The sequence below is a fragment of the Rhynchophorus ferrugineus genome, unplaced genomic scaffold, assembly GCF_030347505.1.
Source record: "Rhynchophorus ferrugineus isolate W39M unplaced genomic scaffold, kcgeb_rfMv2 rfM9, whole genome shotgun sequence".
Classification (NCBI taxonomy): Eukaryota; Metazoa; Arthropoda; class Insecta; order Coleoptera; family Curculionidae; genus Rhynchophorus; species Rhynchophorus ferrugineus.
This window is the reverse complement of record NW_027472588.1, coordinates 23,814,895-23,837,332: the sequence shown is the minus strand read 5'-3', so window position 1 is coordinate 23,837,332 and position 22,438 is coordinate 23,814,895. Positions and strand designations below refer to the sequence as shown.

The following is a 22,438-nucleotide window of genomic DNA, read 5'->3' as shown; positions in this document are numbered from 1 at the left end:
TAAAATACAACAGGCAAAATTCCATTTTTGCTACACAGTTACTAGACATAATCAATATAAAATTACACTGATCTTAACATACAATTAATTAAATTAATGTGATATATTACTTGCCATGAAGTAACGTTATACGCGATTACATTCACTAATTATATTAACATAAATAAGTGTTTTTAAATCAATGACTTATGCAAGAGCAGTGGCGACAGAGGCAACAAATAGAATTCTGACACCAAAATCTTAATTACGTATTTTTCGCATTGATTTTATTGCAAAAACGCATCATACGCATTTTCAAATTTACGGTTGAGTGCATGCCTTCCACACACGAGTTGATTCTTCGGAATATTTGAATATATTTAATATCGCAATTAGGACAATAATTAGGATAATAATAAAATTAGTTAATAAAATAATATAACATACAATAGTGCATTAAAATTTGTAAAAATCCCTACGGTCTTCCGTTGCATCTTGCATCCATTTTAATTCGCTGGCTATGAGACGGAATATTTTTACCGCAATGAAATGGCTAAAATATACATTAATTTTCGCCCTATCTTGTACTCTTCTTATGCTTAATATATTTCTATTTCACTGAAATATTTCTGTGCTCCTGCTAAATCCTGCAAACATTCGGATGACGGTGGCCACGCGTTATTATTTACAGCAGTAGTCGTTAGGTGGCGTTTTTAGATTAATGTTATATTTGCATTATTTTCCAATTAATTTATATAATTATTTGTTAATTAATAAAGAAAATTAGCAGGCAATACGAAAATAATAATTTAATTATAATAATAATAGTATTATAGTATTATTATTTCTAATTAATATTTTGTAGTTTGTTATGGGACTAATATGACATTTATGTCAAATAAGCGAAAAATATAATTTATTTGGAGACTATAGGAAAGGTAATAATAAAAAATGGTTATATTTGTATGGGTCTATACTTATACATTTCTGATATTGCAGATATTTAAAAGAATTAACAAAATGTAGATGATGTCTAAAGGTAGAGTGTTGCGACACAATTATTAGATTTAATTTCAAATATTTGTTAGATTTTAAAGAAAACTATCATATTTTTTTATGTATTTGTTTATTCTAGATAGGTCAAAAGAATCAGTCAAGAATAAGAGCTAAGAGTTAACCAACAATAAAAACAGTCAACGACAAAAAACGGACGATTTTCGTCAGAGGCCAACAAAACCAGACCTACGATTTGGTAAGTCAATTTAAAATTTAATAATTCTGTTCATCATATATATATCAATTTTTTTATACATTTTCTGTTTTTCTTTTTTGTCTTTTTTTCCTATTTATTATATTATTAATTATTTTTATAAACTGGTCTTTAGGCATCAATTTATTTAATATTTACAATTATTAATTATTAACACTTAATCTGGAGGTCAGATATTATTTTTTAGGTTAATTTTATGTTTTCATAATTTTTTAGTTAGTTTATATAATTTATTAATTAATAGAGAAAATTAACAGCAAAGAATACGAAAATACGTGTATAAGGTAAGAATTATTAGTAAAATGTTAGGAGCAACTCAACTATTTTTTAACAGAACCTTTCTATAAACTAGTAATTTAACTATATTTATTTAACTGAAATATTTTGCAATTGTTATCTGAGCCTGAATAGTTACATCGATAACATCTGCTGACAGACTATACAGAATAGACAGACTGAAATTGATTCAAGATGCATGTGGAAGAAACTATCAACCTACTTGTTCGCCTGAAAGCAACTTAAAAACAATATACGGAATCAAAATTGTTTATGGTCATTTTACAAAAGGCAGTATGGAACAATACATGAACATCAATAAAACAAGGATAAACTGCCCAAGAGAAATTAGAGAGCTTTTAGCAACAAAAAAAAAAGAAATTGAAATATATCACTGGCCTGCCAGTTCCCCCAACGCGTTAGAATTTTTGGAGAGTATCAACACAGACCAAGAAATGTGCATGAAAACTGAGAGGCTAGAACCCATCTTCTGTTGCGCGTTAGAAAAATCTCCAAAGCAATAAGGCAACAATCCATTGACAGTTATAATGGTCAGAATTTAAAATATAAATAAACAAAAATTTTAGCCAATCTTACACAATACATATTGAAACAGAACAAATATTTAGCAGGATATAATTAATTAAATAAATAAATCCTTAAGGAAATCAAATAATTTGTGCAGGTTTTGATGCAAGAAGATATGCGTCGATAAACCAAACCAGTAAGGACATCTTAAGAGTTATTATTTTGCATTTTGTTAAAATATGACACTTGCATTGTTTCTTCAATATTGAAACACAGAGTATCTGTCTCTCAATCTCAGTCAGGCAATGACCAATCAGCAGCCTGTTTAGTTTTATTTGTAAATCTATTTTTTCTAAAGGAAGTATAAACTTTAAGCGAGAAAAAAATGACAGCAAAGAAGACCACCAGCTGATAAATCTGTTCCAAAAATTCAAACAAAAAATCGGAATCTCGTAAAATAAAATGCTTTTTGATAAGAGTATCTTATCAAAAAGCATTTTGCATCTTATCAAAAAGCATTTTGCATCAGTTGCATGGTGTCCCTATTATTGTATCTATCTCCTGTACCACAGCTAATTAAACCAGTTTCAACAAGTGTTTTAAAACTGAACCGCGTTGATTTTATTTCCGGACAATTGTTCTTTCTTAGTACTCCTGATGAATTTTGATGCATCTACCGCTTGGTATAGTTAATTAATAAAATTAAAGTGGTAATAACATCGATGTTGCTTCGTCAGGAATTACAGCTATAGTCTATTTCAGTTGTTTAATGTATTACGCCGCGATTTGTAAATTCATTTTAGAATCAAACAATATTTTCCTTCTCATTTTATTCTAGCTAAAAATAGATACTATGCTATCTGACACATTTGAATGTGTAACCGAATCAGCCTACAAAAGTCGTCCAGATATCAACGTCTGCAAAATTCTTCAAAATATTAGTTATATTAACTACAGGTTATAAACCGGCAAACAATGTTTTAACACTTTGCTTATGTTATTATTATTCTGAGTAGTTTTTTCTTTGAGGGATGTAGAACACTGTTGCGTAATATAGGATTTAAATTGTGTAAAGATAACCTACGAAGAGTTCTAATGGAACTTTTAGATATTTCTTTTAAAACAATACAAATTTTATATGCATACAATCAAATTAAGAAAGAGTTATTACTTCAATTTGTATATTTAGATGAGACATGGATGTTTCAGAATGAGACATTAGATCACTCATGGAATGATGATAATAAAAATGGTGTTGAGACAATAAAAATTGATGGAAAAAGGTAAACATTGGAATAACAACTGATTAGGTTTTGTTAGTCATCACATTTATTAATAATTCATTGCACATATATATTGTACTTTATACTGAATGTTATATTGTGATTTCCTGAGTCCAAGGATTACTACCATAAAGAAATTAGCCATAACCATAACATGTTTTTGCTGCGGCTTAAACATCTTGGAGGAACCATCAGTTATTGTTATGGACAAGAGACCACAGTACATTGGTGGAAAAGATCCCAACAAGTACATACGATAAAAGCTGCCATTAAGGAATACCTACAGGAAATAAATTAAGTTTTGAAGAAACCGTGCTAAAGAGTGAACTATTTCAAATTATAACTCAGTAAATATAAATGAAACTGCGTTTAGGGTCATTTACTTTTTTAAAAATAAGCCTGAAAAGAGATACATGGTAGATCAGATTGCTGAACAATATAGCCATAGAGTATTGTGTCTTCCTCCCTATCACTGCATATTCAATCCAATCGAATTGATATAGGAAGCGGCAAAAAATCATTACAATAGACATGCAGGTTGAGAAAGATATACAAGCATAGACTCTCTAAGAATTCACTTAATAGCGATTCCCAAAGTGACAGTGATTGAATGAAACTTTCTAAATGTGGGATTATGATCCAATTCTGACAGTTACCAAGACAGGGTGAGTGGAAACTACTAAAGCTGAGTATATAATTAATATATGATAACTGTAGGAAGTCATATTGAAGAATTTGAAATATGTATGTCCATAGATATAAGCATTTGGTGAAAATATATGAGGACAACAAGAATACAATGATATCAAAATGCCTGTAGAAGGAAACATTGCACCGAAGGAAACAAGTACTAAACATTAAAGATAAATATGCTCTCTAATAAAAGTAAAATACATTACTTTATAGTTTAAGTCCATCAATAATATATGCATTAGCTATATTATAAAGTTAAAACAAATTATATATGATAACATGTTTATTTCATTACTTTATTTAAATTTAGATTAGAATGTTGTAATATCGAATCCAAAATGAATTAAAGTGTAAGTGAGTCAATGCAATCTTTTGAAGTCATCAATTAAATGACGTGAGTTCACTGTTTTATTGCACGGTCTATGGGTTGATTAATAATAGCTAAATGATTCACTCAGCAACATTGTAAAATCTAGAAACAAAAATAATTGTGTGAGACAAGTAAACGAAGTAGTAATCGCAAATTGTCTAAAAAATTAGTACACTAATAATGTTGCGTAATTTGAACCCTCCAAGGGCACCAGATATTAGATAAAAGCTCTGCAGAAAAATATAATTGAAAATACCTTTGATTCTATTAGATTATCACCTCAAATTTATAGGTTCATTTTGTACTTTGTAATAGGTCAGTTTGTAATTTCCGAATAGCATAGATTTACATGTTATGTTACACATTATATAATCAAGAGTCGTCAAGATCACCGGATATCAGTATATAATGTTATATTTACTTCATATTCAATAATTATTATAAGTAAAATGCAAATGAAGGATTAGGTATGAGGAGTCATCTTTTCGTGACAGCTCTTTCGATAACCTAGGTAAAATATCATAGGAGCCATTTTAGGATTGAGGTTGTTGTTAAATTATATGGCAACTTCCATTGAAGAAATCAGATTTACAGCTACATCGGGCAGATAAATAGGATTTATATCTATTGTAGATTCTGTATTATTCGGTTGAATGAATTCGGAATAATTCAACTTTTCCATCATTGCGTCGAACCCATTTATTTCGATAAGTGTTAACGGGCGTTACTCTAATAAATGGTATTTTAAATCTGCGAGTTAAAGCAACTCTACAACATTGTCTTGTCTACAATATTTCTGCTTTGGTGTCATACTCTTCTAACTTTTCGTATTTCTTTTATGAATTCCCTAATTTCCTCTACATTGGGGGACTTCTTTTGCAACAGACCGAATTTGTTCATTTATATTTCGGGTTTGCTGCTCAAGATCGTCTATACTTTTGAGTCTTATGTTTAAACTGGTTTGTTCCTGTATTTTAAATCTAAATGTGCCCCAGTTAATAAATTTGTTAGTAAGATGGGGCTCCTTTATTTTCTTTTATTCTCACACCTAGTGTTAACACTGCTGGAATGTGATCAGATGTTAGTTCGCAGAAGCTCCGGATTTTTATTTTATTTGATAAGATGCCTTTCGAAGTGTAATAATCCAGTAGATCTGAAACTAACTGTCGGTGGGCCAATAAGTAGATTTGTGCCCTGAATGATAATGTTTGTTTATTGAATGTAATATTTATCTCAGAGCCGCCCTTTTCAATGTCAGCTATAACATAGTAGCCTGTATTTGTTCTTTTCTAATTTCGTCTTGTTAGAAATTCTGTATATTTTATTTTATAATTAGAACTGTTCCTCCTCGAGCACGTTCGCTGGGGTGTGTGTCCAGTAGGCATCATAGCCCCGTAATTTAATGTAATTCTTTTTAGAAAAATTAGTTTCTGATATGAGAGCTATATCTGTATAATGATATGTGATCCATAAGTCATTTTACTTTTTTCATATTACTCATTTTTGTTTTTCTTTGTCTTGTTTTAGAATTGTTTCAATTTCTCTACCCTGTTTGCTAATTAACTGAAATTGTGTATCATTTCAGTCTGAAATTCAATGAGCAACTTCAACATGTTGACGATCGCTGGCACATTGGTTACAGTTGGTTATTTCAATTTGTTTATCGCCGAATCTTTTATTGTCTTTTGTAATTTTAGGGGATGGTATTGCTGTTTCTTCAGGTTTTTTATTTTAAATAGCAGATGGCTTTGCACAGTCTTGAGCTTTGTTGAGTTGTCTTATTCGTTGTAATTTTATTTCGCTGATGTTCTTTGATTTTCTGTTAGTCTACTACACACCCTTTATAATTGGCAGGCTGTCCTTTTTTATTACATTAGGCACAAATTTCAAGCTATTCTGCTGCTTTCTATATTGCTTTGTATAATGTTTACCAACTCACTTCACACATAAAGGTTTCGTACTGCAGATATTTTAATATGCCCAAGTTGTTGGCAATTTGTGCGCTGGATAATACCATTTTTTTCAAAGACACATATTTAATAAATACTCTGCTAAATGTTGTGTTTCTTTTTAAATTCAACTATTGGAACCTCATCTCACTTGACCCGTGAAAAACAGTTCTCTCGATTCTACTGGTTCAGGGGCAATTAAGAAAAACAAACATTTTCTATTAATGCATAAACAAAGATTGTTCTTGAATGAAATTGTGAATAGAAATTAAGATTTTTGGAGGAGTCGTGAACAAAAAGTCCCATTTTCTTATTTTTCAAATCTTCACCACATAATTTCACATGAGGATTTTTTTCAAACTTACATAGAATGTGAAGAGCAGATAAAGGACTTTCCAAAGTCCCAATACACTTCCCTTTGGAATACCTACTTGTATTTTCTCAAATTCTTATTGACATATTATTTGACTCTGAAGTATGGATCAATTATATATGCTCTAACATTTTTATATATTTGTCAGGAAGAAACAATTTAACCTTATGTTTAAACCTTCATGCAAAACCTTATCGAAAGCTAAAGCAGAGTATAATAAGAAAGTAAAGTAAGACAAAATTATTTAAATGAAATATTATATGGGTTTCGATCGCATATATGTACACTGAATAACTCAATAATATTAAATGGAAAACTATTGTTTTATATAGAGAAATCTTAAAACATTCGAATTTAATAGTTGCTTCATTTTGACTTCAGTTAGCCATCACTTAAGAAGACAAGTTTTCGGTAGTATTGTTACTCTATTACTAATCTTACTAACGATATATTTCCGTTTAAAAAATCTAATAAGACTAGTATACTAACCAAAACTTCTAGCGCCTAGTTCTATTTATTGATCGATGGGATATAGCTTGATTGAAGAAGGAAGTTATTTAACGACATACATATGTGCTATATGGAAAATTTTTAATTAAATGAGTATGTTGAAACCAATCAGGAAGTACGTCTGATTGGTTTTTTTACATCAGTTCTCATAACCATCAGCGGTCTCCCCGAAATTATACCAACACAATCCCCTACATATCATCCTTTCACTTTACCTTCCATCATCGCACTACATCAAAGGAATGAAACACCTCGCGTAAGAATAATCGATTGCATAACGTATTTTGGACAGTTCGTCGAACCCAGCAGTACAGAATCTGATCTACATGGAAACGAAAACAAATCGCCCGGCCCTGGGCTTTCCTGCCCGGACCACAACCATCGAAAATGAGAAAGGTCACAGTAAATTGCGCCTGTTCCTACTCGATTTCGTGTAAAGTTCAACTGTAATTCAACTGTGACCGTTTAGCATTTTCAAAATGTGTAGATAAATTGGTTGTTACCAAAGTGGTCAGGATAGCTGGTCATTCGTTTTAAATTGTGTCTTGGTGTGGTAAAGATTTCTTTACATGGAATATTAATCATCCTTAAATTATAATAAAGATCCTAATCGTTTCCTTTGAATTATGAGGACTAAGAAAAAGTCTGACGGTTTTTGAACAATATATTTTTATGCATGTTTTTTTAGTTAAAATCACTTGAATATAATACTTTCATAATAAAATAAAACTAGATTACAGAAAGTTACATTATATTGTGTGTTATTCACTTATTATAACTTTCTCTTTATTATTATTACAATTATTAAAATTTTCCTATTAAGTTTGATCCGACTGAAAGAACCCTGTTAAAAATGTCTTATATTATTTAAACGTTGAAGCGCTTACCGTCTTATTACAAATTAACACCGGAGTTTATATTGCCAATCCTTTTGCATGACTCCGAGAATACTGTCTCCGAGTCTGACATCGGTAAGGTTGAGGTCTTTCAAATACGACGTTTCAGACATTTTCCTTATCTATCTCTCCGATACAGAACTAAAAATTAATTCATCCGTTTAGGATGCGACAATAAGGGAATATTTAACAGGTCAATTGAAAAGTCCCCGGCCTACCATAGTAAAACACATTTTTTGGCAAACTTACTTTTTTTTATTCAACATAATTCCCTTCAAGGGTGATACACTGATTATAGCGACCCTCCAACTGTTCGATACCATTTTTGTAGTACGATTTGCCCTTTGCTTAAAAATAGGCCTTTAGGAAATTTCAGGACGAAAAATTTTTCCCAGGGAGCAATCTTTTGAGATCTGAGAACAGGAAATAGTCGCTGGGGCCCAAATCTGGAGAATACGGTGGATGAGACTTGTGACACGGTGCATTGTCTTGGTGAAGCGGCACCTTCTTTTTCTTCAAATGCGGCCGTTTTTCGGCGATTTCGTCCTTCAAACGGTGCGGTGCAATAACGCTATGTAATCTATGTAATAGTCGCTGTTGATGGTCCTTCGTTTTTCAGGGTTGTCAATTAAAAGTATTCCATTCCAAAATACAGACACCATAACCTTTCCAGCCGACTGTTGCGTATTCCCACGCTTTGAAATGGGTTCATCGTGTGCAGTCCACTCGGATGACTGTCGGTTGGACTTCAGAGTGAAATGATGGAGCCATGCTTCATCCATCGTCACATATCGACGCAAAACTCGGGTTTATTACACTTGATCATCTTTAAAATTGAGCTCGCGCGGCACCCACTTTGCACAGAGCTTTCTCCTACTCAAATATTCGTGAATGATATGATGTACACGTTCAGTTGATATCTTTAGAGTGTCTGCTATTTCATTTAATTTCAATTTACGGTCATTCAAAATCATTTTTTAAATGTTATCGTCGGTAACAACATCTTTTGGGCGTCCACTGCGTTCGTCGTCTTCGGTGCTCATTTCACCATGTCTAAACTTAGCATACCATTCATTGATGGTTGATTTTCCTGGCACAGTATCCAGAAACTCGGCATCAAGCCAAGTTTTTGCTTCAACTGTATTTTTCCCTTCAAAAAGCAATATTTTATCAATACGCGAAAGTCCATTTTTTTATTTTTATTTTTATCCATTTTTTTCAGAATAACAAAAGTTACTTCACTGAAAATACTATAATTCACAAACTGTCAAATTTATACAGGCATCTTTTGAGGGTTAGGGCTAACTAAAGAAAACTATTGGGTCTTCTGGACTAATTGGGTTTCTACATAAAACCGATAAAAGTCGAATAATAAATTGGAGTACAAGTATTCGAGTTTTTCCCGCAGAAATCTATTTACCAGGATTAGAATTTAGGCTGACAGTTTTAGAAGACAATGTCATTCGAAATAATTATTTATTTTTATTGTTAGGATCAGCATTCAGTACCCAGCGGTATCGTACAATACACTACTAGTCGTACTATATTAACATGGAGTATTAGAAAATCGTTTTACTAACAAGATATTTTTCATTTGAACTTGGAATGACCTGAATCACCTATCATCTATGGAAAATGTTATATATAACAAATATTCTTAGATGAACATATGCCATGTGACTGAAACGCCGCTGATATTTTAATCACACTTTCTAAACTCCTCTTTCAATTTATAGTGACAAATGTTAATATTATAAGCTTACATTTAAATTAAAATAGGAACACGTCAGCAGTATCGTTAGTAACTAATTTCAGAGTACTTGTATATGTACCATAAACCAATGAACTACATTTCTCATTATACCTGTACACAAAAGAAACGTTGATATATATTTCGGCCGCACAGCTCAACCACAATCAAAATTTCGACACCATATCATATCAAATTCCAATATCCAAATATTCACTATAAATCCTCGCATCGATTTGCTAAAGTCATATTAAGGCAGAGTTCTTATAAGTTAAAAACAGAGCTCAACAATATGAAGGTAAATTATTGTCTTTAAAATTAGAGCTACTCTATTTTTATCCTTTATTGTTTAGATCATATTTCTGGTACTATCGATTCTTTTTTCTATTGTTTCGGGTAAGTTTATGAACAACTTTTGCAATTTGTTAAAATTACATTTTTAGGAGGGTATCTACATGGGCGCTCTCACGGTGTAATCACTAGTGGAAGAAGCAACTATGGTAGTAGGTTTTAAAGATATTTCTAAAATAATATATTATAAAATAAAATAATATACATGTTTAGATATTAATATTAACATTAACATTATAAATTTTATTAAAAGGTGGACATTCAGGAGGTGTAAGTGTATCTTCAAGTCACATTGCAAGTGGTAGATCCAGTGGAATTGGAAGCTCCTCACTTGGTAAGTTCATAAATTTTTCGAGTAATATATCTTTTATTTATATATATTTTTATTTATTACTATATTATTAATGATATTTATTCAAGCAAGATTATTAAATAATGTTTCTATATGACTATATTATATATATATTACATATATTAGAAATATCCACATAAGTGAAGTGAAAAGGACATGACTAATCACTTGTGGAGCTCTTCACAATTTTACCCGCTATATATCCGCAGAGCCCATACTAATCTTTCGTGTATTGTTCTGATTTAAGTACCGCCGAACGTTTACTGCTAACAATTATTATTACAATTTACACATATTTATTGACACACTTTCCAACAACAATCTACACTGCTCTCACACCTTATAATCCTTCACTCACGCATTATCACACAAGTTTCCAGAGTTTCATACTGTATAATATGCAAACAGAGTGTCCATGTAGTAGTGCAGGACAGATTTCAGACATTACTTGGATTTTCTTTACATCGCTATGCCGGGTACAACACCACTCTATACCATATAGCCATATTGGTTTGAGCACATATTGGTAGATTGTGACATTTGGACAATTAGAATTTTCAATTTTCTTCCAAAGAGCATATATAGATATATTTTATTTTGAGTTCAGCTAATTTATTTTTGACGTGCTCCTTCGATCGTAATTTGACATCCAATGCCATGCCTAAATACTTAGATTTTAGCTCATTTAATTTTATCCTCTATTGTTTGGTCCACTCTATTAGTTTATCGCTAGCTGCCTGTATTCTAACAGTTTTGTATCATCCGCAAATATAGATATCATAATTCCCTCGAGTTTTGGTATGTCACTAGTATAAAACAGATAGAGCATAGATCTCAGAACACTTGACTGAGGCACTCCCACTTGTAATTCTTTTAATATTCTTCTTGTTTAATTCTGAAAAGTCTATTGGACGTATATGATGTTAATATCTTTACATATTGCTTTGGCAGACTGGCTTTATCAAACTTTATCGAAGGCTTATGGTAGGTCTAGGAAAACTGCAGCGCATATGAGTGATATCCGTTATTCTATGGATTTGGTCGATTGTTGAATGTTTTTTTCGGAAATCAAATTAGTTCGAAATTAGATAAAACGAGTACTGATTTCTATCTTTCACAAATTAATCTTTCCATTTAATGGAGTTTACTAAAATATTTGTCTATGAATTAACATAAAGATTATTATAAAGTTAATTTTAAATGGAATTTTAAGTTTGTAAAATTTCTCATATAAAAGCTCTTTTTAATATCGGTTACTAATTTAAGCACCAAAGCTTATTAAAAAATAAGCATTTATTGTAAAAGGATGGAAATTTTATTCAAAATATTCAAAATAATTGAAAATATCTATTACTGTGAATTACTTTTTCCTATATTTCTGGCAACCTACAATTTTATTATACACGAATTGAGTCAAGTTGGTATCTTTACTTGATAATCAACCGAATTGTAAGTAGCTCGAAGTAATATTAGATCATCTTATTTATATTGATCATTTAATAACTTTAAAAAGGCATTTATTCAGATAAATTAGTACAATATATTTTGATCAACGCATGTTCTATAATTTTTTATAGCTAGTCGTAATACTCCACAAAAAACTCATTTTTTTTATCTAGCAAGTAGTTTGGTATAGTATCGCATGGTAGCCATTTTAACTCCATTCGGATTTTTCTAATGACATTTAAACGTCTGGAATCACTTGGTTTATCTACTCCTAAGTCTTATTAGGTTTATAAGCTCTAAAAGTGTTTGATTGAAGACTGTTTTGATGAAGACTGATTTAAACTGTTATGTCGAAACTAACAATTAGGTTAGTAAGTCTAGTTAATATAATAAGTTGGGATATCTTCCTACCTATTATTCATTCGTCATATTTAAAAGTGTCCATACAATTTTTTACAAATCTTACAACACAGGATGTTACCAAATCATCAAACAACGTTTCGGCTAAGAAAAATTTGTATTTCCTTTAGTGCTCAAAACAAACGCATCAGCACTATTTTAGCAGCATTTTCGTACACTTCAATCCACCTACCTGGTTTTCTTTCTTTTGTTCATCATTAAGTCATTGGGTTAGTGTTATAAGTATCATTAATTTTGTTTATAAAGCTCTGTCATTGGAACATGCTGCTTAGTAGTTTAGATTGAATTGTGATTTCACATAAATGACGGTTAAATGCACGCCGCCAAAATAGCATGGTAACTAAAGCTGGAATCTACCCGTCGTTATTGAAAACCCCTACACGTTGATAGAAAATTGCTAATAGGTCTGAATTATGCTGTTGAAAGGAGTTGCGTTTGAAGTCATATTTAACATATTTATCGACGATAAATACTAATTATTTTAAAGTGATTCTTAAAATATTTGGTGGTAAAGTTATAATGGAAAAAGTATATATATTATGAAAAATATATATTTTTCTTGTAGTATGGGAATGCCGTGGCGTAAAACGTGAACATGTCAGTAAAACTTATGCTACTAGCTGCTTAGTTAAATCATATTGTAAAATATCACGTATATGAATTTTCCATAAATATTTAATTCTAATTTATAATATTTAAATAATTTGAGCTATATTTAATTCACCACATCGAAACCACCACAGTTGAAAACATTCACCACCTTTTCCTTTGAATTAAAGTAGCAGAAGCATTCCATTTTACATATTTATAATACTTAATAGAAATAGAAAATAATCCCCTCCATACGGTTACAATAATGTACGAGTTATTGCTGATATTTATCTTTTATAAATAGCATAATAAAATTAAATAATTGAAGTCGTATAGCACATGTCTGTAAAAAAATTCTAAAAGCTCTTTTATGACATAATCTTAATGTTTGACTTTCTTTTTGTTATAAAACGACACTTGTGGGAAGAATCTGAATAGTCATTATAATATCATTGAGATTTTTCGTTTTCCTTGGTATCTTTTCTCCATCTCTTTAGTATCTTGGTGAAGTCGTTCATCTAGTAGTAGGGAAAAAGTAGTCGAGGTGGAAATAAAGAGAATATATGTTTAGACTCATTAACCTGAGCTTGAAATGCTTTTAGCATTCTATTGACTATTTATTTATAGTGTCTTTATGATAAACTAAAAATGTCTCTATGACCTCATTAAAAGCAATCCACCTTTCTTTTTGATGATTCGTCAGGGTGGTGATGAATTGTAGGTAAGCCGTCCAATGTATGTTTCGACGAAAACATCTTCCTTCCCCTTTGTTTCTTGGATGCTGAGATATTTTGAAACTATGTATTTGAAATAATCTCCATCTTTGGGAAATGATGTTACAAACTGCTTCATCAATCTAAACTTCATGTGCAGTTGTAATAAAGGAATTATATGTAGAGGTATTAATCTTTCTTGGAGTACATTCTTTTCACCAACTTTAAGTTCGCTCGGTAGCCAGCTCTTTTTGATCCATTGATTTGCTCGGTATCGGCTATCCCATAGATACAAAAATCAAGGAAATTTAGTAAACCCAACTTGTTGTCCAAATAAAATGCACAAAATCTTAAAATTGCCGCACCTCTGCCAACCACCATCTTCGTATTTTAATTTTCAAAGAACCTATTCAAAGTTCTTGTAGGTTTCTTTGGGGTGCGCGGAATGACCTTCAGGAATAAACGAACAAAAATTGTCGTTATGAAACAGAACTGTTTAAAGCTTCCTTTTGAAGAATGTTTAAATAAACGCCATTCATATTAGATAAAATATAAATATGATAAAAGCCAAGAAATATGAATGAATAAATTCCTTATTATAGCATATAATATAGTGTAAACATTAAATCCAAACATACATTCTAATATATTCTTATTATATATTAATAACATCATCAGTAGCCAAACTAGGTTAATACAATTAGCAATGATCATGACCATCACGCTGATGATCCAAACAAAATATCTTCATTCATTAAAACGCTAAAATTACGTCAATAAATAGAAAGGTATTATCAAAAACTGTCTGATATCAAGTAAAAATGATTATTATATTGTGAAAACTAGACACATAATTCGATTCATTTTTATATTTAACTACTAACATTAGACAGCATAATTTGAGCTTAACTTGATCTATTTCAATAAAATTAACGACTAAATAATAACTGACTTACGTAATGATATATCTTAATGCTTCAAAAAAGTACCATTAACATTAAGCACAGAAACGCCATGAATGCAATTTACTATGAAGCATATGAATTTGTCCATTAGTTATGAAGCTATTATTAATTATACTATAATTGTCGTTTATATTTCAAGATTTATGATTAAGAGAAATTGTTTAGTAACATTATAAATTACTATACAATTTTATATATTTTTTTTAAATTTTTCTGTCGATTTTTGAGGTACGTTTTTGAGGAGGAACACTGCTCTTGCGCGTGGTCTATTAAATTGGCATCTTGATTTACGAAGCGACATTGTTCTTCTGAAAATTAATCCGTCTTAAATTAACAATTGATTGTTTAATTCAGATTGGTTCACTCAATATTATATATGGTAATCCTCAATCACACCTAGCAGATTGGGCAGCATGTGTTAATATACCAACGACAACATTCAAAAAGCAAATGGAACCTTCGTAAAGTCACATGGTGGGAGTCACGAACGATGGAGGGAGTTCTTCATACAGTTCTTTAATCATAACCCACCACCAGGTTTAGCAACTCCATTAGCAATTAAGATTCAAGAAACTTTATTTCGTGATGACGAGCCAACAATTTTAGTGATTGGAAAGAGTACCGTGAGTATGGAAGAAGGCAATAATTATGGCTATAATGAAAAATGGCAGCATTTTCATAACACGAAAATGTCCTCTTTTGGATTTTTCCCATCGGACAAAACTCTTTGGAATGATTGACTAAATCGCATTTGAGGGAAGTTTTACTTTTTTATTTAAATTTGAAGAAAAGGCAGCTGAAGGTTTTGAATGCTGTTCGAAGATTATGGCAACCGTGCTCTACCGATTTCAATATGTAAATACTGGTTTAGACGTTTTAAAAGTGGTAATTTTAACACAATAACGTTTTACAAGAATCATTTACCATCGCTGGAGGAACATGAGAATAATCAGTAATAATCAGGAATAATCAATAATAAATATCAAAATCGTCGAATTTAACTGTTAAGTTGTTTACCAATAGATATCGCTGATCAAACAAACAAGCAAACACCTAATAATTGTAACATAACTAATAAATGTAATGTCTTGAAACACTGATTTTAATCATAACACATAATACGACAAGATATTAATTACACGCAAATTAATAATGTATACTCAGACTTAAACCTTGAAGAATGGTCATATTTATGTTTCTGATTATATTCAATAAATCTTGTACTTCGTATGCAATTACGGCGAGATATAATAAGCGTTCATCTCATATAGTAATATAAAACCCTGGTTATTTTCGACATAGTTATGAAAATAATCCTCAGTCAATGTAGGATTTCAACAACGACATTTTCTCGGCCGAACCTTGTTTCGGCTTGGACCTTACACAATTCAGACTGGTGCGTTTTCGTTGAGATCGTGATGTTCCAATTATACGGGCTCGAGTGGCGGATGAAGTTTATTATTTTTTTCAGGTCACGGGCATTTCGGCTAGGCATCGGACGAAGAGCCGCAGCGCAGTCATTCGGGCCGCTTACATGTAATATCGCGCAAGTACATCACTGTTCTAAATGTATCTATGCCTTTTATCGCTATTAAAATGACGCTTCTAGAATACCTCTCTTTGTTTTTATTTCACCATTATTTATGGTATTTATAATGTTGCAAGTTGAGTTACGTTTGCGAGTCTAAATAGAACATTTTGAGAGATTTAAAATAAATGTGTTCCTAATAATTGACTAAAAATAAAAGTAAATGCGTTTGCATAAATTATAACGAACAAAATCAAATTTCAAATAAACAGTACAAAGTTAAAATTGGTATAAAAAAATTAATTTAGATTCAGTTCAAGCAAACAGCCCATCATCTCATTTTCTTCAACAGTCGCTGTCGTCAGATTGCTTTTTAAATCCAGAAACGTTACTGTACTGTATTGAAGTAGACATAAATCAATTGTACCACGATAAAGTCTAAAGTATCACAAGAACAATAAATAATCGTAGGAACTTTATTGTCAGTTTGTCATATTTTGCACACAAATGTAATTTAGACTAGCGGTATTTCTAAAGACAGATGGTTAAATGCTTTGAACTGTGAAAATATTTAAATAAATTTAAAAATAAATTTAAACCATGTATTTCTACTATCAGCGATAGTAGATCTACTACCGATTTTAAACGAATAACTTTTTTTATTTACTCATATAAAATATATGCAATGTCTGAAAGACAATTTTATATTTCATTTCACAATTTTTTATTTTTTTACTGTATCATAATATATATGTGGGAGAAAAAAAAAAACAGCTTTCTAATCAAATAATAATATTAAATATGAAAACACCAAATTCTAATAATACCCAAGAAAAATAAAATAAAATACCCAGAAAATATTATCCGAGGTATTGGACACGTGCAAGGTGCCAGCATCGACGTCCCGTAATCGATAACGAATATCTGGTAACCCCAAGACGTTGATCTGGGATATTGTTGAAGGATGCTTTAGACATTCAGTCACTGACCATGGTCGAGTTGAGATATGCCACGATCGATTATCCAAGCGTCTCTTCAAGAAAAAATCAGTACCGCTCAATTTTATCTATTTGTTATTTCTACATTTTTATTACATCAATAAATAACGGTCATATCACGTACCGTCTTATTTCGTCTAAACTCCATTCATCGAGCCATCGAAACCTTCAAGAATTCCGACGAAATTTTTGGAAGATGGGGGTTGGATTTGGGAATGGAGGTTTCATGCAATATGGTGTATTTTAGTGACCGTTAACTTCTTTTATCTAACGCCAAATTTTCTCGAATTTTCAAACATATTTTCCACTTATTTTTTCTTTCAATTTCAACATTATTACAAGAAGTAATGTCTCATTAAATTTAATTTTAGTACTGGAACAAAGCACTTTCATAAATTTCATTTAAGTTTTTAATTTCTTTTCCACATGTTATCATTCCTATAATCTTTTGAAATCCCAGAGCTTTTAACTTCTAATTTTTGGTTATCTTATTAGCAGCATCTCGACTAGACTTCACTCGCAGTCTCAGTTATCGGCAGACATTTTGATCTGAAACGTTTTGGACAGCTTCGGTCGGATACAGTTGCTACTTGTTTTCCTTTGAAAACCGTAACATATGTGGCTACGGACTAATCACAGAGCAGTCCTAGAAGATAGGTACCGATTGCAGTCAGCGTCGACTCGTCATGTTTTGGCCCGGTACCAGAAATGGTAACGTCTCGCCATCGAGGAAAATGAGCTATGACGTCATCGAAAACCTCACAGCGTCGATTACGAGAGTCTAAGTCATTATAATAAATCTTCGTTAGTTCATTTTCAAATAGTTCTCTCAGTTTCATTCATTAGTTTATTTTCAACGTCGCCCATTGGCCACATTCAAGTGCTAAACCAACCATAAAGCAACGGTATCTATAAGACCAAAAGACATCGACAACCGTACCAGCATCGGAAACTTTTACATATGTCAGTATATTCCGTTATAAAATATTAAATTATAAATCAATTTTGTTTTCTCATATCGCTTTATCTTTGTATTTAATATTTTGTCTCCATATTTTTTTTGTATTTTTTGTTAATAAATGTATGTAAAAGTCTAGCAGGGGAGTATTATAGCGACCTTGAGGCATGTCGAAATTTACATCTTAGAATAAGAGTCTACAAAATACCCATAAAATATTACCACAGATGTTGAACAGGTGCGGGGTGCCAGCAGTGACTTCTAGTAAATGATAACTAAGATCTGGCAAACGTTTATCAGCGATATCATTGAAGAGTACTCTAAGATCATTCAGTCACTGACCATCGTTCAGTTCAGATGTGCCTCCATCGGCTGCCCAAGCGTCTCTACGGATAAAACAGCGCCGCTCCCTTTAATCCGTTTGTTTTTCCTTAAAATTTTATAACGTTAATTAATAATGGTGACATAATGACATTACAGGTTTGTATCTTCTTACCTTCATTCACCGAGCTATATAATTCCTTAAAGTATTATCAAATCAAGAAACATCTAGATCACTATTTCGAGCTATATAATCATATATTCAATTACTTATCGAGTATCACATATAAGTTATAACCAATACATGGTAATCAAAAATGCATTAAATCTGAAATACGTGATCTTATTAATTAAATCTGTTATCAGGTAAATAACAGAAAAGCAAGGACCCAAATAAAACCGGATTTTTACCGGCCTAAAAATTAATCTTAAAGAATATATGAACAGATGGTGTCTCTGTGTACTAAATGGCTTCGGTTTTATTTGTAAACAATTTCATGTTGAAACCTCACTGACAGACCTCACTTTTCAGTAAGTTATTTTGTCGAAGTGTGAACAAAAGTCAGTCAAATTTGTTTCAGTATGTTGAAAATATCTGAGTTTGTACCGAGACTCGAAAGTCGAATTTGCGGGAAGATTTACTTTTCTACTTCACTTTCAAGAAAAGGGGGGTTGAAGGTCATCGAATGCTATGTGAAACCTTGTTATAAGTTCGATGCTGCATCGATTTCAATAGCATTCTAATCCGTGTAAAATGAAATAAGAGCTTACACAATTGTCAAGAGTAACACAAAAAACCATTTCCAATCGCTCGAAAAACATTGAAATGATCCAGTAGCTACGATATTTTGTGCTGTGCAAATTGAAGCCCAGACACATTGAAAAGTGTTTGTTCATGTGTGAGATGCTGCTTCAATAGTAAAATCGGAAATATTTATGCATCGTATTGTTACGGATGATGAAAAATGCATCCAATATCTATGGTTTCAGGCTAATGCTCCTTATTTGGTGGGATCAGATTGATGTAGTATTCTGTGAACTTCTAAAACCTAATAAAACCATCAATGGGAATCATTATCAACTACAATTGACATGTTTAAGCTGAACACATATGTGTATTCTGACCAATACTAGCAAAGATACAATAATATTATTCTTCAACATGACGACGCCCGACCACATATTGCAAAACGAGTGAAAACATACTTGGAAACATTAAAATAGGAAGTGCTACCCCATCCACCGTATTCTCCAGACCTCGCTACTTCTGATTACTACTTGTTCCGACATGAGTCACGACCTATCTCAACAATGCTTCACTTTTTATGAAGATACCAAATAATTCGTTGGTTGATTGAATCCGCAAATTACCTGAAAGATGGGAAAAAGTAAAGGCTAGTGATAAACTTTACATAAATATATACTATAAATTATACTTGAATAAAATAAATTCTACCGATTTTTCGTGAAATTTGAATTAATTTGTAGCACATATAATATAACATATAAAATAAAAATGTTGTTTATTATTTTTTACAAAAACCTTCAATAACATTGAAAATAATATCCATTAAAGGCATTAAATTTCATCTTCACTATTTAAAGCACCTACAATCTGTGATATAATACGAACCCTACAACCCTGATATAAGCCGGTGCTCTTTACCAATCAGGTTTTTACCGTTACTACATCATCAAACGGTTTTACTTTTGAATTATTCTTCATTTATGAGAACAGAAAAAGTCAAGCTGGACTAAGCTTGGTGAAGACGGAAAGTGGGGAAGGACAGATAACCCCTAAAAATTTAAATAGTACTTCATTCACAAAACCGTACCTGGTAAAAACTAAAGTTCTGGTCTTTTTTTCTTCATGCTCTATCGCATTAATTAATGAAATGCCTGACAATCCAGACCTGAAATCAATATAACTGGTTTTCCTTTATTTAATCTGGGGAATTTGAATGTCACACTTACTATCTTTAAACCTTTGGCAGTATTCCGGTTACAGCTAATAAGTTCACCAGCAACTCCAAGTTCTGTAACTGAAGAAGCTGTTCCATCGTCTTTCACAAGTTGAATAATCGCCTCTACGAGCTATACCTTCGATACTCAATTGAGTTTGTAATGACTAATTAGTACATATCTAACGGTCAGGGATGATCCTCACTCCTTACATAGCGGTGGATTCTCTCCAGTGAGGAAAAATGCATATGTCGATTTGCAGACGTGAAAATATGCATAGCTTACATCTGCTAATACTGCCAGTGTAAGGGCCCTGATAGAACTCTTTCTTCACCTCCCATAGCTTAATTCTCCATCAGGTACCATCCGAGTTTAGTTGCCTAAAAAAGTAGACTAGTAGAGGATTTCTCATTGTCCCTGATTCCTGCGTGAGAGCGGAACCACATGTATGTGACAGTTTCACCGCTTATTTTCAGATTAGTAGTTAATTCGCGGATAGGTGTCATTAATGGGTGTGGGGGTTGAACTGTTCTAAGGCTTCCCAAAAAGCTCATTTAATCAGAAGCGATCACTATTAGTTTTTCTCATAGGTTTTGTACAATTTTCAGGCTTTTATAGATGGCTAGCAGTTTAACTGTCAATATACCCGATGAAGAGGGGAGTTCTGATAGCTCTGAATTAAAAGCAGTGCCCACATAATCATTACTCTGGAAAATCAAAGAAGTTCTGATTTGATCAAAAAGAGAGCAAACACTGTGAGAACTAAAATTTCTCTTAGAAATTGGCGATAGTTGCATGGGAGTTAATCTATCACCGAAAATGTAAGTAGGTGGAAATTCTAGTGATAGGCAACTGCATACTACATGGAATTTATTTGTGGTAGAAGCCTTAATGTCGATAAAGCGCTCACTCTAAGGCAATTCCTTCCTGCCAACATTCATGTTGTTGTATTTGTAGGGAGAATACGATAATCTATTTGTTTTTGCCCATAAAAGAAAGGAATAGAAACATTTCTGCAATAGCTGATTCCTGTGTTGACTTCGTAAAATGATCATGTCGGCCACAAAAAGTCGAACCTTGATCTGTTTCGGTATCATTATGTTGATCGACCTAAAAGAAAGAGGAAAATTATGCCGATCGAGTCAGTAGCCAAGCTAGGTAGGTCTTCGGAAATTATCTTTAAGTTGATCCCTCTCCACCTGGTATCCCTAATTCATGTTTTTTAATTTCCCCTAATATTTTCGTTTTTTATAAACATGTTTATAATAATAAATTTAAATCGTATAAGGAATACATAATAATATAAATATACGTGAAGCATTAAAGTGTTATTCTTTATATATAATAAAATTAATTTTAAGTGATTTAAAATGAACATGTATCAATAAACAATATACGAATGCTGGATAGAAGTAAATAATTATGATTAATAATATAAAATCAATTTTATTAGATACGTTTAACTTGCAATTTCCAAGGAAAAAACTTTAACAAAACTCAGCTTAATTGAGAATTTAATATTTTGACTAATAATACCATTATTGGACATATCTATATTTAGTCGAAGCAAAGGGAAGTATTCGGCATCTTGTTGACCTAACACCAACATTATTGGACTATATATAATATTATTTTGTATGTAGATAGGTGTAGAATAAATAATAATATAATAACAAACATACTCATCATCAGTAATTATAATTTCTTACATAATATGTCAAAATTATGAATAATAATAACAGCACTGAAGTGCTGAAATTTTAACAAAGTGGGAAATAATACACGAAAATCCCTTTTATGTCGTTGACCAAAATTCATTTACCTATTGCTATGGTTATAACAGTTGGTTGATTTAAATAAATATTGATATTGGTATAAAATGCTATAAAGTTTTATAGTACCATTCATTGTTAATGTTGTATTCAAAAAAAGTTATATGTAAATAAAACATAGAGA

At 31.6% G+C, this 22,438-nt stretch overlaps 1 long non-coding RNA gene across 1 annotated transcript; it reads left to right on the top strand.

The window, feature by feature from the left end:
* The first annotated feature begins 1,120 nt into the window (after positions 1-1,120).
* Positions 1,121-16,311, top strand: LOC143203207 (uncharacterized). The gene is made up of 3 exons (XR_013007290.1): positions 1,121-1,231; positions 10,482-10,562; positions 16,187-16,311. It is a non-coding gene; the product is annotated as an uncharacterized LOC143203207 (long non-coding RNA).
* Positions 16,312-22,438: the final 6,127 nt, after the last annotated feature.